The sequence below is a fragment of the Lycorma delicatula genome, chromosome 8 (genome assembly GCF_047948215.1).
Source record: "Lycorma delicatula isolate Av1 chromosome 8, ASM4794821v1, whole genome shotgun sequence".
Lineage (NCBI taxonomy): Eukaryota > Metazoa > Arthropoda > Insecta > Hemiptera > Fulgoridae > Lycorma > Lycorma delicatula.
In genome coordinates this window covers 45,143,908-45,162,630 of record NC_134462.1, presented here as the reverse complement: position 1 = coordinate 45,162,630, position 18,723 = coordinate 45,143,908, and the positions used below count along the sequence as shown (strand labels likewise).

At 27.8% G+C, this 18,723-nt stretch overlaps 1 protein-coding gene across 2 annotated transcripts in view; it reads right to left on the bottom strand.

Moving 5' to 3' along the window:
• Positions 1-1,924: 1,924 nt before the first annotated feature.
• Positions 1,925-18,723, bottom strand: part of LOC142329025 (uncharacterized) — a 153,900-nt gene continuing 137,101 nt past the window's right edge. The window contains exon 5 of one of the 2 annotated variants that reach the window (XR_012757406.1): positions 1,925-2,120. The gene's annotated coding sequence lies outside the window, so the exon portion shown is untranslated. Of the gene's footprint in view, positions 2,121-2,882; positions 3,716-18,723 lie in introns of those variants that run through there. The other variant, XR_012757405.1, reaches the window with a different exon arrangement.

Here is an 18,723-nt window from a genome sequence, read left to right as displayed (position 1 = left end):
TCATTTTGTTATCAAAATATATATCAAGGTATACAGTAATACAATTTCAAAAAAACTATTTCGACAAACAGAAAAAGAAAAACTGGTTTAATATTTTCTGATAACTACACAATTTAAATAATTATTTTTTACTCGCCAAGTTGGCATATTAAATAGAACACCATTTATAACAAAATTTGAAATTACTTTACACTTCATAAAAAGATATTTTGCCTTTTATTTAATATATTCATATATTTATTATATTTATCATTTTCATTATCAAAGATAATGATAATCGCATACATATTTATCGATTCGTTGTATCCTATCATAAAGTTATATATTACATCAAAAGAAATCCAGCAGTCTAAACGCGTATGGGAATGTTTTCCTATTTAAATGTTTGCTGCCAACTCCACATATTTCAGTATATTTCCAAATTAAGGACCTTGCTATTTTTTTAGTTTGCTTAATAAAATGGCAAATAAAATTATGAGAGGAAATGAAAAATTGATTTTATCTCAGTTTGTGTCTTACGTAAAAAACAATTAATAAATTATAAATATTTAATTTTAATCCGTTTAATTTTTTTTATATGCAGAGTGTTTCTAAGATGGAGAGCGGCCTGTACTTTTTCGATATTTACTTGTAAAACTCCGTAGGAAAAATAGCAATTTCTTTTTCGTTCTCTCCCTGTCCACTATTTTGTTATTTATACATTAAAACTTATATCTCAAGTTCGGATAAAGGAATCACTTTAATATTTGGTAAGCGTTTTTGTAATAAAGTTTTAAAATTTACAAAATATCAAAATTTAAGTACCTTCACAAATTACAAAATGGCGGCCACTTTATTTTTCAATCCGTAATATCTCATAAAAATAGGTTATTTTTCCATGGATTTGAATACTAGATCGTGTATACCGGTGTTCTTTAGTGGTTGGGTTTCAATTAACCACACATCTCAGGAATGGTCGAACTGAGAATGTACAAGACTACACTCATACATATCATCCTCAATCATCCTCTGAAGAATTATCTAAACGGTAGTTACAGGAGGCTAAACAGGAAAGAAAGAAGAAAGTTTTAAAAAATATATATTACTTGCTAAAATATTAAGCCTTTTATTTTGAAAAAATGGTATTTTATTCAAAATCCGAAAAAGTATAGCCAGCCAACCATATTAGAAACACCTCTATACGCATTCAACATTGTATTTTAATTTATATAAACAAATGAATACATAAATCGTGACTTAATAATGAGATACTGTTTTACCATTAATAAAATGAAAGCTAATCCCACCTCAATTTACCTATACACTTTTATCAATATTTTTTATTTGTATTCCGTTTTCCTTAAATTAACATATAAAAAGAGTATATATATTATTACATGTAAATGAATTTTGCTTATAAAGAATATATATTTGTTTCATCAACCAGATAAACAATCATGTTTCCTATAAAAACGATATTGAATGAGTAGAAAATAAAATGCAATGGAAATTTTCCGCAAGATTTACATAACTGTAGTAAAAAGAATGAAAAATATTCGTACATATTTTGTGCATTCACAAATAAAGAAACATTATTTTGAATACCTTAACTGCAAGCCTAACAAAACAGATGTTATTTTTAAATCTCCAGACACGTTCTAACTACGCCTTAAATGTTTTACTTTTGCAATAATAGTTTTCATAACATGGTGCGTTTATTTCCACTAATTCCATAACAGATCGGCACAGAAATATATTTATTACTATTGTGAAGTAGAATTGTTTTTAAGCTATAATACAGAATGGAATCAATAAAAAAACGTCACTCATCAGGTTCAAGAATTTAACCAAATTCTAACATAAACTCATCAACATTTGTAAAGTAATCTAAGGAATTCTTTTTAGCAAAATATAGTGAAGCATCTTTCAATAGCCTGAGAATTTTGTATTTTTTTACAAATAAATTCCAACTTTGAAATTTTGAACTTAAATGTCAGCTTGATTTTTGATAACATATAATCCCTTTGATAAATTAAAATCACGATCATCTTCTTCCATTAAGTCCATTTCTTCATCAAGGCTACGTGAAAAGACAAGTTTTCAGGAATCTTGAAAACTGGAATGGATTCCAGTTTTTACACCTGTAACATGAGGTAAAGGTGTGAGTGCAGATGGCAATGAGGAAACAAACTTCTTAGAAACTCTAGGAAAATTAATTAAATAGAAATAACAACCGTTTAATTGATCTTTAGGATCACAACAAACCATAGAGACTCCAAATTCATGGCCTTTTAGCCATCTTTAGTTGTCCGTACAGTTACTACATATTATATGAAGAACCCATATCTTATCCTGATCACTGAATTTACAGTCAAAGAATAATTTATAAGCTTTTTTAATTAAGGTTTAATGTTTTTCTTGTGTGATTTTGTAGTAAACTTACCACTCACGTAAGCAAACTTTTCGAATCATTTACACGCTTATGAGACGTTAGGAGACTTCACTGTTCTCTCACTTAGTACAGTTATCTGATTGGTTGAACATATTATTCTATGAAATGCAGTAGGATAATAAGCCAACAAAAATCTTATGATCTTTTGAAAGGTTCAAAACATGCTTATTTTCAAGTAAGCTTCAAAAGAGAGGTATGATGTCGATATATGATGTTTATCTTAACAAATAGCTAATGAAGTTAAAAATATATACTGAGCACATAAGTTCTGTTGCGTACTCGCGGCTCAATCAGGATATTGAGAGATTGACAATTGAAAATGTTTACATAATTACAATTTATTGGTTTAGAAACATAAGTAAAACAAGACAAATCAATAATAATAAAAATGGCAATAATAAAAATTGTAATCTCAACCACAATAATAGTAATGAGAACTATAAAACAACAATAATAGTGAAAGTAATGGCAAGTAACTATAATAGTATTAAAAAACAGTGATTACATATTAAACAGAATTTAATGTAATTGTCAGGATTCATTCACACGTAGATAAATACTGATAACCAGAATTCAGTCCCATTGACAAAAAACATGACCGCTAGTCTAAACACTTTTAACCACCAATGTTGTATTACCAACAATAGTACAATTGATAAAAGACTATAAAGTTCTTACCTGCAAATTCCTTTGCTTTTCACAAATAAAACTACCCTAAGAATTTATGAAAGAAGTTTAGTAAAATATCTCTTCCACTTATAGTCTAACAGTAACTCTTCAAACCATTTCAGTTTTCATGTACTGTCCACATTGGAATTACTTGTGACGTCACCTTAATCGTGTCGAACTTAATTCAGACTAGAAATTCGCTTCTTCTCTAACCTCTTCGCAGAATATTTTCGCTGACCGACTTCCCGCTGAACTTCATCTCGCAGATTGTCATTATAACGTCTCGCAAAGACTGACTGCCAACTTTCCTTGAGTATTTATACTCCAATCCTCTTTACCTGCAGGACCGGACCAAACTCCAGGTGTGAGAATGATCCCTCTGGTCCGCCCTCTCATTTTCCCATGAATTTCCAAATCTGGTCAGGTAATTCTTCTCACGGAACAAAATCTGTTTACGTGTGTCTGTGGGCAGCATTACAAAAGACGATACTTAAACAGACCTAAGGGTTTCTTTTAGCCTTCTTTTTGGATTCCTCCCGATATTATATTTTCTACTACTTTCTTCTCAATGGACAGGAATCTGTTATTCAGATCTGTTATACTAGTCTTGTTACACTATAAAAAAAAACAACAAAAAATTAAAAATGTAATGTATATAATCATGCCAGCATGTGTACAATATTAAAACATTTTTTAAAATAAATTTTGGAATTTTTCAAAAACGTAGGGCGTTGAAATAATTCTGACTTCAGATTACAAGATACATTGGTTTCATTTATTAGGAATATTATTTACTATTAATATTAATATACAATGTAATGAAAGAATTAATGAAAGTAATGTAGCGTTAATTGTCATTTATTAAGAAACTTTATCCACAATAAGATATAAGGTTACCTGAGTTTCCTAAGTATTTGAAAAAATGACTTTATTAAAAATCACTCTTAGCAAATTTTAATTCTAACACTAATTTTTATGACTAATATATGTAATGAGTTCTATTTCTTAAATGAAAAGAGACCAAATATTATTATTATTTCCTATTTTTTATATTTATTCAACCTAAACAATTAGGGAAATCCATTTAAAGAACCGATGTGCATGATGAAGTAGATAGAAAATTAATATCTAAATAAATCTAGAGTTAAAAACAAGCAATAACACCTCTCATTTCATTTTTCTTAACTAAATGTAGTTTACGATGGCCCCATAGAAATAAGTTACATAAATAATATTACTTTATATAGAAATTTTTTTTTCTTTTACAGTTTCAGCGCATTTGTCAGTTATCTAATCGTGGCAATACAATTCGCTCCAGTACTTACCGGGTTTTTTCAAAAGTAAAGTCAAAGTGAAAAGTTGTTAAGAACAGGAACACAAGAAATAATATAAAACTATGTCACGTATAATAGAATAACTAAAAAAAATTCAATGTTATATAATATGGTTTAATATAATGAAAATAAAACACGCTACTTTACGATAAATATTAAAAGTATGTTATTGTATGTTGAGATAATCCCCGTTTACCGCAGGTTAAACCGCTAAAAAATTGACCGCTATGGGAAACGCCATAGCTGTCAATTTTTTTATTTTGTTTGTCAAATAACCAGAGACAAGTGCAGCCAGTCACGCATACAGAAACGGTGGCAAAGGGCTGTGATATTGAGCAACAGCGAAGTACAGCTTTGCACCAATTGAAAAAACTGAAAATAACAAAAAACCAGTTAAAATCACTAATCAATAAAATAACAAAATTAACAGCTCTTTGCAATAAAAAATGAAATTAGAATACAAATATTACTCATTATACACAATGTTATAATAGTTACCTATTATACACAATATTACAATAATATGATATGACTGGATGATACTGATGTGCCTTTAATAAATGTAAGAATTATGTTGGGGGATATAAATGTATTCCTTTTGCACCAATATATAAATAATAAATGCAATTAATATTTTTTTTTACTTTAACAACTATTATTAAATTTATTGTAAATTATAGATGGTATCGTATAAAATTTAAACATTATAATATATTTATATTTTTTATTCATATTTATTTATTTTTGTTTTTTGTGCAACAGAACAGCTTAACAAAGCCTTCATATGTTGCACAGTATTACATGAAAATATATACAATAGTTACAATATCTATAAAGAGTTATAAGTAACAGTTAATATATAAGTTGAAAATACAATATTTAAATACATAAATATCAGTATACAATAATAAAAATAAATTATAAATTTTTCATCATTGGAAATAATAATTAATGCTTAAGTCACTATTTACAAAAAGTTTACAAAAATACATTAATTTCGTTCAACAAACGAACTTGCAGCAAGAAGTAATAATAATAATAATAATAGTTTATTTCTTTATTTTGTTTTTGTGCAACAGAACAGCTTTACAGTGCCTTCATGTTGCGCAGTATTACATACAAATATATACAACAGTTACAATATCTTTAAAAAAGTTATAAGTAACAATTCACATATAAATTGAAAATACAATATTTAAATACATAATTATTGGAATACAATAATAATAATAATAATAATAATAATAATAATAATAATAAAATATAAATTTACAACAATGGAAATAATAATTAAAGTTTAAGTCACAATTTACAAAAGTTTACAAAATACATTAATTTCGTTCACGAAACGAACTTGCGGCAAGAAAATCAGACCATCGCCTTTACCATCTTATAAAGCAATAGCAAATTTACATATATATGTTGATAAATGCAAGTTATGAGTCTGTGCATAATTATAAAATAATATTAATAGAATGGCCCAAAACCATTTTAATAACAATAACCGATATCTATGACATTATCCAGTAATAATAACTACAATTACAAAGAATAACCATTTAGTATTTACACAATTCAGAGTTTATAATATACATAATCAGAACATAATTTTATAATAATATATTTAAAACAGTAAGAATTGCAAAGTAATACAAAAGAATAAAACCACAGCAGTAAATAATTTCTATAAGCAGAAACTAATTCTGAATAAAACTATTTTATTAGTATAAAGTTAAAATATTGTTTCGGAAGATGAATTAAAAGGAAAAGGTTAATAGTTAGACACTGAAATAAGAATGAAAATGGATACAAACACACACACATATATATAAACATACACATATATATATATATATATATATATACATACATGTACATACACACATATATGCATATACACCATCTAACATAACCTAGTCAGTGTTACCAACCATTGCTCGATGTATGTCATCAATAGATGGACGAAAAAAAAGATCTAATAGATCAGCTAAACTATTTGCCAGACCAAAGCATCTTAATGCTGGAGAACACTCAGAAACTCTTCTAATGAAGTAGGGCCTAAAGCTCCTGATGTTCCGAAATGGCACCCGCAGTTGTAATTCACGACATTCCGGCAGGGTACCATGGAGGAGATCTGCAGCAAATTTCAAATCGAAAGCAGTTCGCCGATCTTCCAGTTTCTCTAGCTTCAAATCTCCGCATTGAGTAGCGTAGGAAGTGGTATCAAATTGACCAGGAAACCTGCATCTCAACGCCCAAAGCAGTTTCTTCTGGACGCTTTCAATCATATTGTTAGTGAAACCACGATCCCTGTTCCAAATAACCGTACAATACTCAGCAAGAGGACGAACAAGTGTTTTATACAGCAATAGCCATGTGCTTATTAACATAAAACGACGACAAAGCCATCTCACAACACCCAAATTCCTTCTTGTCAATGAAGTGATGGCCTCATATATAATAACTATTTGTTGAATAGATTAGAATAAATGGGATAATTGATGTTAAGTATTCTTTAATATAAAATATTATTTATTTAAGGCTAAAAAAAAGTGTTTTAACTTTGTAATTTTTAAACCCGAATTTAACATTATTTTTAAAAAAATATTAATTGAAATTTTAATAATGTTGGCCAAAATTTAATGATTTTTATATAATTGTATAATTTAATATTAGTATAAATGTTAATTATACTAAATCTAGAATTAGCGTTTAGAGGTTTAATTGTATTTAATCAAATGATGTACTTGTTAATATAAATAAAAAATTTCAAGTAATCAGAATTTTTTTCTCTAGTCTGATTTTTTTTCACTATTAACAGATCAATCAATTCAATATTTTCAATCACTATATCATTTAATTAATATAATATATATAAGGACACGATGAGGAAAGCTCTAGAAGACATTAAAAATAAAAAGGGGATTTCGCCAACGATTTTATTTTAAGGAATCTGAAAAAATTCAGTAGATATTAGAGTAGATCTTTACTGCCTATGTAAACAAATGTAATATTCATTCGTTTTAAAATAACTCAAAACATCTTCATTACATTTTTTAATAATAATAGTAATTCTTTTTTGACGTAACAACGTCTTATAAATCGATGAACGTCGGCAGCACGCACGAAAACTTGTCCCGTTCTGCCTGGGCCGAGCCGAACCATCGTGCAATGGAATATACTATCATGCCAAGCAGGTTTTGGCGGGCGCGAAGCGCCAGCGATTCTTTTTTAATTATTTACTAACTTTCTTTAAAAATTTCACATGTATGTCATAAGGACAATGGACAATATAAAAAAAACAGAGTTTTACTTCAAATTGCATTTAAGTCCTGTTTAAAATCATGTTTTTTCTTAAATGTTTATAAACAATAAGTAAGAAGAAGCAATACGAGCAAATAAGAGAAAAAAGAAAGAACATATTTACATGGCTGAACATACTGCCTGTCAAAAAATCGTAAAATTTTTTCTTAAATATTTATAAACAATAAGTTTAATAAACAACAGTAATAATAATTGCAAAATAAATTAATAAATTTTACTATCGTAATTCATTCATTCAATATCGTAGCAGATCTTAAAACAACTATTCTCGATACAAATAAATCTATACTGAAAATACTATGGATTCACTAATACCCTAATAATAATAACAAATAAAAATAAACAAAAGTATAAATAATGAGGGATTAAAATCCTCATTATTTTTACTTTTCATTATTCAATTACTTTACTTTACCACACAACACAAATAGTTGTGTGATATAAAAACAATTACATTACCTACAGTTTTTTTTAAATCATTCTTTTTAATAGTTTAATTTAAAATCTGTCAGCGTTAGTTTTAGAAATAATAATAGCTTTGATTAAAAAATATAATAAATGAACATATTTTTGTAAATAAAAATTATAAATTTATGATTTCGCTATTGTGTATTTCATCGTACTCCTTAAGTTTGCTCTAAGGTTCTGTTTATGACGAAATTTATTGATAATCGTCTACTATGCAAGAAATAGATGGTAACGAAACCTTTCTGAAACTGTTTATATGAATTTTCTTCTTTATTTTCAACAGTAGAACACGACCTGTAAGTTATATTCTTCTTGAATCATTCTGAATATATATATAAAATACTACTCTAATTTTAGTTTCTGCAACTTTTATTTCGTAAATTAATACAAATCTAAACTTTTTCATTGATTCAATATAATTTATTTGAAACATATTTTTAGTAAAAATAAAACGTAACAAACAAAACATTATTAAAGATCAGACAAGATGACAAATTTCTAAAATATAGTTGAATGACTTAACAAGTGACAATGCAATTATTACTTTTGATTTAAAGATTTTAATTTTTAACGCGTCATATTCGTGAAGAAAAGTAAAAAAATTAAATCGTAAATTTTCCCGCTCTCTCTCTTTTTCCTATTTAACCTCCGGTAACTACCAAAATTCTCCCGCTCTGGAATTTCCAAACTACACGGATAATAATAACATTAACATCGTTTTATAAATCTAAAAAAAATTTTCAGTTTATCAAGCAAACCTCAAGATTGAACTCCACAATGTAAAATTTCCCAAGATTTTCTATTTCACGCACACCTTGGTCTCCGCTCTCACATAAATCAGAAACGAGTAAATTATATGCTGTAGGACACTGAAATCGGAGGCCGATAATGCTAATTTGTAAGCAAATGCTAACCGTTAACCTACTAAAAAAAGTAAAATTTTTTTTTTTTTGCAAATATACACCCAACTGCAATTTGAAAAATCTGGTAAACCTGCTTTACACCAAACTCCATCCCCAGTTTTACTAGATTAGCAGTTTTTTGCACCTTAAAATTTTGAAAGAAATATTGAGTCACATAAAATTCAATAAATTAACGAGATTTATTAAAATCCATCCATTCTTAAATTATAATTTTATGTTTTTGTAATATATATTGTTTAATTGTGTGTGTGTGTGTGTGTGTGCGTGCGTGCGTGCGCCCGCGTATATGTCTGTATGTCTTTGCGAGAATTAACTGCATTCCGATAGGTCAGTTCCTTTTTATGTTGTGACTGCTGAAAAATGTTTAAAAGAATTTATACACTTGATTGGTTAAGAAAATGAGATCTTATGATCGGTTAAAAATTAATATAATAACGTTTTACTGAACGATTACTGGGCAACGTAATAAAATGAAGTTTTTATTTCTACTCGACGTTTTTAATGTAAATCCAAAGTTTCCTCTTATTAAAGTAGCAAGGATTATTTTTATTTCGCCTAGTATTTTGTATGATTATACGGAGTTAAGAGAAAGTAATTAGGTTGTGTGAGTGAATAAAACTGAATTTGTAAGGTATCACATTCATGTTATTTTCGGTAATAACAATCACAATATATACAGTAAAGTTCATGAAAAGAAGGAAACAAATAATCAAGTGCTTAGTATTATTGTGTTTTAAGATAAAACTAATGAAACATTTGGATCTTGCAAGGAAGGCACATCGGTTCAAATCAGACTGCAACTCTGTTTCTTTTTTCCTTTTAATTTAATCATATTGATTTATTAAAAATTATTAACCAGTGATTCTAAAAAAATTTACAATAAATAATTATTGGATAATAACTGTAAAAAAAAATATGAAAAAAATCAGAAGTTATTACTGAAATAAAATTTTATGTACTTTTAAAAATGTGTAATATTACATATTTACAATATTTCCCTCTTTGGTTTGATATAATTCTTTTAATTTGTGTACACGTTGTCTAGTTTTCTAGTTTTCGTTGTCTAAGTTTTTTGTCTCTTTATATTCATCATCCTCTTTTAATCTTTTATTCATTATATTAATCATTTTCTCTTAATCTTTTTGTTCTTTTCTTTCTGGTTTGCAAAATTTTTTATTTATTTTTTTTTTTAAATTTAAATATATTGATTTATTAATAATTATTAACCTCTGATTTAAAAAGGTTTTGAAATAAATTATAATTCAATAATAACAATAGAAAAAAGAAAATTAAGAAATCATAAGTTATTAGTGAAAATAAAATTTTATGTACTTTTAAAAATTTTATATTTAATTTTAATAGGCGTACAAGGAAGTCATGTGATGTCTATATCAGATTTTTATTTTAGCTAATATAATCAAATCATATAACATATTATGAGCTGCGATGAAACATCAATTTTATCTCATTTATCTTTAGTAAAAAAATTTGATGTGGAAACCATTTGACTTCCTTGTACGCGTATTAAATTATCTATGCACATTTTTTTTAAAATGAAAAATACATAAAATTTTATTTCATTAATAACGACCGATATTTTTCATATTTTCTCTTTTTTCTTTTTATTATTATTGAATTATTACTTATGGTAATATTGTTTTGCTATCGGATATAATAATTATTAGTTATTCAATATTTTAAATTAAAAAAAAAATTATAAAGGAAAAATTAGAGAAATCGGATTTGAACCGATGTAACTTGCAAGTACCAAATATTTCATTAGCTTAAAGTTTATTTTGTTATAACTCTGGAACCAATGAAAATAAGTACCACTTATCGTTGAGAAGCTCTCGATAAAGCCTTATTACTGCTGTTAAGAAAAGGGCCAAAATTCAATTTTTTTTGGATTTTGAGTTCTGGGTTTTGAGCTAATTGTTTTGAGATATGCGAGATACATACGCGCATAAGTACGTATGTACAAACATCACGCCGAAGCTAGTATAAAAGGATTTAGAATGGGTCAAAACGGATATTTCCGTTGAAATCTGAAAACCGAATATTTCGCAATACTTCCTGTACTTCGTATAAAGAAGTAAAAAACATAATTAGTAAATTAAAGATGCCGATGTTTACTTTTATCGATTTTTCTACATAAGAATTGATGAAAAAATTTTTTTTAATTTAAAATAATAACATATTAATCGTGAATTAATAATGAGGTAATGATTTTCCCTGATTAAAAACTAAATAATTTCAACTCGGCTACCTTTTATTTTTATTATTACTTAAATGTATTTCATTTCACTGAATTGAATAAAAAAAGATAGCAAGTATTATTATAGTATAAAATATAGTATAACATATTGCCACATATCATATATATATATATATAATGACATAAGTATTATAAAGTAATTTGGAGGATATTCAATTTAGTAAATTAATAAAAAATTTGATCTTATAATTGCATTTTTTGTAAACGAATTCTGTTTTTAAAGAATATAGATTTATTTCATCAGTCGTATAACAATGAAGTATATTATAAAAACCTTCTGCTTAAAAGGATATTGAATGGATAGAAAATAAAACGCAATGGAAATTTTCCGAAATATTTACTTAACTGTTGCAGAAAAAATTAAATATATTCGTACGTGTATTTTCAAAAAAGAAAACGATGTCTTTATGAATGATATTCAACCGTTTTACTCTTTCTTTAAATATATACCGATCTTTCCTGCAGAGTATTTTCAAAAACTGCATCAACGACCAAAAACAAAGATGGGAGTACTTGCTTTCCTAATTGTACAGTGCTCTGTACTTGTTGTAATACAGGAAATATTTTTCCCAGGTATAGGTAACTTTTTTCGCTTCTTAGCATGCATTCTTTCAGATGTTTCTATTGCATACGGAGCATTTGCATGGCCAAAATTACTGGAGAACATGAAATATTTTAATGACTCTTTGAAGATTACGGGAAATAATGATTGCAAAAGGTTAAAATACCGAGGACGATACTTCTTGTTCTTATCATTAATTAACAGTATTTCTTTCGCTATTTTGCCGGTCATTAAACTATCGAGTACCAATTTGTTACCTTATACGTTATTATCAATCGTAGGCGTAGCTACGGATCTTTATGACGGGATAATGTTGTACGCTGCTAAAGAATTATTAGATATGTACAATGATTTTACGAATTCGGTATCAAACTACTGCAAACAGATCTACTTTAAAAATCCGCACAAACATAATCCAGCATCAGATGAAAGAAAACGTTTAAATGGATATTTACAGTTACATGAGAAATTCACTAAATGTATGGAAATGTTTAATTCAATCTACGGCTATTACGTAATAATTTTATTTTTCCGTTGCGGAATTTCAGTAATTGGGGTATTAGTAAGAATGTATAGTACGAAATTGCTGCTAAATCAGAAAGTAATCATTTTTCGGCAAATTTTAAATTTGTTGAAGATTTATCTGCTTGCAGACACAGGAAGCAGATTTTCTAACTTTGTAAGTTTTTTTTTTAATTTGATAAAAAATTACTTCTTATTTATATAATTATTATTTCTGAAATTAAGAAAATTGTTTTTCCATTTAATGCAATGCATAATTTGATATGTTCCATTTATCAGAAACCTATATAAACATTGCAGTTTTCTTCATTTGGAAGCAAATGTGAAATAGGCTTAACTGTTCATGGCGTAGATGTAACCAGAATGCGTAAATTGATAATCACATGGATCTACAGATAAAAATACACTAATTTTGTCCAGGGTTAATACCGTGGTGCCGTTAATAAACCAGAAAAACATTTCTGGTTTATTCGGGCCACGAAATATTAAAAAAAGAAGACACGAATAAAGATAAGAACCACTTCGTTCTTCATTTTCAGTAAATTTGACAAAATGAATTATTAATCCAAATCTAAGGTTCGTAAAGGTACACAAATGTTAATTAAAGTTTTGTTTATTCAAATTTTCAACCTAAACTTAATTAAATATCAAATAACCTAAATATTTGGAAGATTTTCATGAATATTGTTATAACAGAATCCAACAAATGAGGGAATGGAGAAAATTTAACGTAATTTTCATTAAAATTTTTAATTTCCAGAAACTAAAACACATTATATACTCAGAAGAATTATCTACAATTTATTCGCATATAATAACAACTTAAATTCATTACACGTATAAGAACTGCTATCCTTCCAAAATAATTGTATATTAAAAATAAATAATGATTAATTCGAATAAAAAATACCAAAGTTTAATATTAAAGAGATTTTGGCGAAAAAAAAATATATTAGGCTTATATTTATACTATTTTTCTAAGCAATATAGTTTTTACTTAATTATTACCGAATGGTTTTTAATCTTTGTTTCAGACTTCACGGCTGATAAACGATCTGTACGAAATACCGACCGTTTGTTACGATTACAAACTCCAGCAGAAAGTAAGTAAAATAATTATTTTTATACGTATTAATAATAATCAATAAAAAAAAAATTGTTCATGTATAAAAGTATAATGAAGGGAATGAAAGAGTAAAGCAAAATGTTTGTAACTTGAATATAATCTATTAATATTACTGTACATTGTTAACTGACCACACAGTAAACTCCTACGTATCGTATAGAAACTTTAAACAAAAAATATTTCTTTTATATACAGTTTTATCTTGTCATCTGGTTACCGAAAAATTATGTGAGATGAAACAAAAGGCATTGAACTTGAAAGGAAGGAACTTGGTAACAAAGACGAAATGGCTGCCGCGCTAATCGCATTACGAGCTCCGATAACAATTTTTCATAACTTATAAACTAATTCAGAAGCGGTGGACAATTTCAATGGTTATTTTTATTAGCTTCAAATATTTTAGAAGGAAGAAATCGATTAGCAGTTATAATCTATTCAATAATTCACCTCACAAAATGACCCAGTAAGAGTAGTTAACAGTGAAATTCATGCCAGAAGATTAGGAAAAGAATCACAAAAATAATGGAAGTTTAAATTCATAGTACTAAACGGAATATTAAAAAGGAAACCAGACAACATCATCAAAGAAACCACATGCATCGAACGCAAGTGAATGATAAAAAAATTTATTGAAATTATTAACATTGATGAAAATTATCGTCCAAAAAAGGAACCTCAACTATATCTTTAAGGAGTTCAATACCATCAACACAGAGATAAATATTATAATATTGACTCCCGTTTATTTAACCAAATTATAAAAAAATAAAAGTTAATAATGAAGATGTAGTCACCTCAATTACCGAAGAAAAATAATTTTTTGCATTGCAGAAAATAATGAAACATATTTTGATGTTCTTATTTACTTTGATATATGTTATTAATATAACTTTTTTTGAATTATTTTAGGTAACACACTTCGTTCAGAAAATAAAACAACTTTCACCAAAAATCAGTGCAGCTGACTACTTCATCGTTGATAGACGGCTGATTGCTAATGTAAGTAAACTATTCAGAATTTAACCATCGGCTACTACAACTTGTACCTAATATAAATATGTAGTATTAATCTGTTTATTGCAGAGATCTAATTATTTAAAACCCTGTGATTTTATGTTTATTTTGTTATTTGGGTAGTTAACCAGGGGTTCCCTAGCCCGCTGGATTGTCTCAGGGTTAACGTGTCAATTCAAAATTAGATGATTTTTGGATTTGAGATTTCCAATTTTCAAGTCTAGTAAACATCAGTTACGTTTACTGAACTTGAAAATTAGTTCAATTAATACGGAATCGAATGCTAGACTGTGGGTATTGATATTGTTTGGTGATTTTTTCCCTTCATTTCTTGCCCCGTCCTCCAGAGCCGAACCTGCATTAAAGAATAAACACAGCAGTGGGAGCCGTGTCAATCGGCTCACACAATCTGGGAAGGAACTTTGGGCCCGGTTATTCCGTCCACCAAGGACCTCTTACGGAAACTACGGTCTTATGAGTGCCATACCTCAAGCGAGGTATGGCACCCCAAAAGGGATCTGTCCGCCGCGACTCTGGTCAGTCACTGCCTTCCCTCAAATAAGGAACCCCGAATGGGATCCTCTGCCGGGACTATTTGGTGGTTTTTTGTTTTTTTTTAACCTCCGGGACCACCGTTAGGTATTGCTTTAGTGGAGAAGATGAATGATATTTCTGTAGCATATCAAAATATCATGCATGGCCGGGATTCGAACCAGGGACCTCCCGATGAAAGGTCGACACGCTACCACTCCTACCACGGAGGCCGGTGCTTTGGTTTCAATGAACATACGGCTCAGATGTGGTCAACCTGAGTCTGCTCCAGAATACATTTTTACCTGTACATTTACAGTTACATTGAAGCTACTACTCAGGCTTGGCAAGCCGGTACAGTAATATTATTTGCCCTTATACACACATCCCCTGCGTAGCTTGAAAACTGGTTGGAGAAAAACAAAAAATGGAGAAAAAAGAATTTTATTAGCAATTTTAATTGTAACAATTCTAATATATATATAATTGCGTACACCTAATACGTTTAATAAGTATTCTTTTTTCCTAGATGAAAAAAAAACAAACATTATTATTATTATTTGCTATTTTGTATATAGATTTCACCTTAAAAACAAATATGAAAATTGATTTAGAGATCCGATATGGGTGATGAAATTGGTAGAAAATGATTCAAAGTTTTCCAAAGAGAGTAATTTTATTTCAGACTTTTATGAATTGATTGTGTTTAAGGATTAGACAAGTATTTTGCGTTGAAGGGAAGCAGTAATCCCTCTCGTTTCATTTGGGTACCTTAGATTAAGATGGCCTTATAGCAATAAATTACATAAATTATATTGCTTTATATAGTAATTTTGTTTTTCTTTCGCAGTTTATCAGCGTATTTGCCAGTTATCTAATCGTGGTAGTACAGTTTGCTCCAGAAATTGCTATACTCTTTTAAAGGTAAAACTGACAAGTGGTATAGAACAGAAAAACTAGTAATAATATAAAATAATATCACTATATAATACAATAATTATAACAGGAATAAAATTAAGTTAAGACACTCGTAATATGGTTGATACAGATCACGAAAATTATATCCACTACCGTACGATAAATATTGATATTACTCTGTAAGATGAGATTAGTCACGTTTACCGTAGACTATTACTATAAAATATGTAACCTAAAACGGATTTGTTCCGCTATTGCAATTACCGACTAAAAGATATCACCTTTTCCCAAAATGCAGTATGAAATTTAAAATATATATAGAAAATATAATTTTTCTTTTTAACTTTAAGCATTTAATAAATAAATAAAACATCATAATTTAAAAAGAAATCTTTTAGTAGGAACTAGGAAAATGAAGGAAAATTTCAAGATAGAAACAGGAAAACATTATTTAATAAAAAAATAATTATATACGCAGCGATAAAATAAGATTGGTGTAAAAACATCTTATTTTTTGGTCAGATTTTTAGAAATTGGTCAGATTTTTTTAAAACTGACCAATTTCAATAACAGATGAGAAACAGAATTACCACTTACTAATTTAAAACCAATGTTCAAGGAATATTTAGTTAAGACATTTTTTTATAAAATAAAAGTTTAGTCGACTAAAATACTAAAAAACATTATTATTTCGTTTTCCAAGTTTAGCAGGATCATCTATACACCATGAAAGCAAACGAATGAATCATACAATCTTGAAAGTTTTACTGCATTCCAATTTTTTGAAATAAGTAACAATTCTAAGCACTAAGACATAAATATGAATTTATTTGGAAGATGATATTATTCGTGTGAAATACAACAGATGAATTCTGGTCAAAAGCTCTTTTCTTGAAACACTGTATATAATAAATTACTAGTACAGAAGAATGGACTGCAAGCGACGTTACAGAATTAAAAAATATAAATTTGTTTATGAAGAAGAGTTGTGTATAATACATAACGTAAAAATAATTACATATTATTTGTAGCAATTACAATGAGAACAACTCTTCTTTAAAATAACCATAAGCAATTCTTTAAAGTTAACAAGCAACCAATCTTAAAGTTACACTTATTACCATTCTTTGAACTTAGCCTTCGTTAAAGTTTGTACATACAAGAATGGTAGAACAAACTAAAAAAAAAAAAAAACATAACTAAAGTATTGAGGTAATTAAAACTAATCAACAGACTAGTATTATGCACCTAATAGAAAAAATAATGTTAGAATGATATAATAAATAATTTATTGTTATTTTTCGGGTAACAATCTATTTGTAAATAAGAAGAAATTCCGAAAATTAAATGAAAACGAAAAACTTGTAATATGCAATAAATATAGTATTACAAAAATGAAAGATTGTAAAATATTATAATAGTATTATATGATTGGCTGAAACTGATGTTATGTTTCATAAATGTATAAATAGGAGGAGTAAATGAATCCACTTCTCTACCATTCAAATAAACTGCAATTAAATTTTTTTGGTTGATTTGTAGCGTATGAATAACTGTGAGAAAACATTAAACTATACGAATCGTAGAAGTGTTATGGCACCATATTATGTATCCTTTAATTGAACAAAAAAAAATTTATTATTTTTAATTGTAACAAATTGTTTGAAAGTTCTAGTACAGGGAACACTAATTGATAATATTTATAAAATAAAAAATATCCAAAAAATGTTAACAGTATTAGCGAATAATTGAATCATTGTTGTGTAATTATGAAGTAGTAGAAATATTAATTACATTAAATTTAGATTTAGCGTTATGAACTGTATTCATATTGTATTCAAATTTAGTATGAAACATAAATAAAAAAATTTAAACTAATCACAGTTTTGTTGTATTTATTCTAACTATTTTTATTTGAACACAAATCAGTATAGTTTTTCAATCACTAAGCTGATTAAATAAAATGATTTAGATAAAAACATGCAGAGGAAAGCTCCGACAGAAATAAACCGATTATTCATTTGGAAAACAAGGCTTTAAAAGCAAAAAGGCATATCTCCATGGATTATATTTCAGAAAATCTGAAAAAATCAACAGAAATTAGTGTTTTTGTTTACAGATGCATAAACGAAGAACAGTAAAAACGTTTTAACATAGTTTTTAATGAGTGAGACCGATTTAATTATTGAAGAAGCCAAAATGCAAAATAAATTCATGATGGACGGTTGATAATGCAGATCTAGTTATAAAGAAGAGATTTCTGCGTTTAATTTCGTTAAAAACATTTCATAAAAAAATATATAAGAATTAGTATATGGCATTTAATTTGTTTGAATTAAATATTAATTGTTTTTATTTATTGTTAATGCTAGTATTGTAAATTAGTATCAAATTGGATCCTTTGTTGAAGATTCTCAATGGTGAGTACTGGAGTTGAATAAACAATATATTTCAAATAGTCAACTGGCCCAACAGGTAGAAGTCAAGAGGGTTTAAGTCATTCAATTAATGTTTTAAAGGCACAAATCTGATTTAAAGCCAGAAATGGGTGGTAGCGTCTCAACCTTTTACCCAGACGTCCTGGGCTCGAACCCGCTCAGGCATGGCAGTTTTTATATTCTACAAA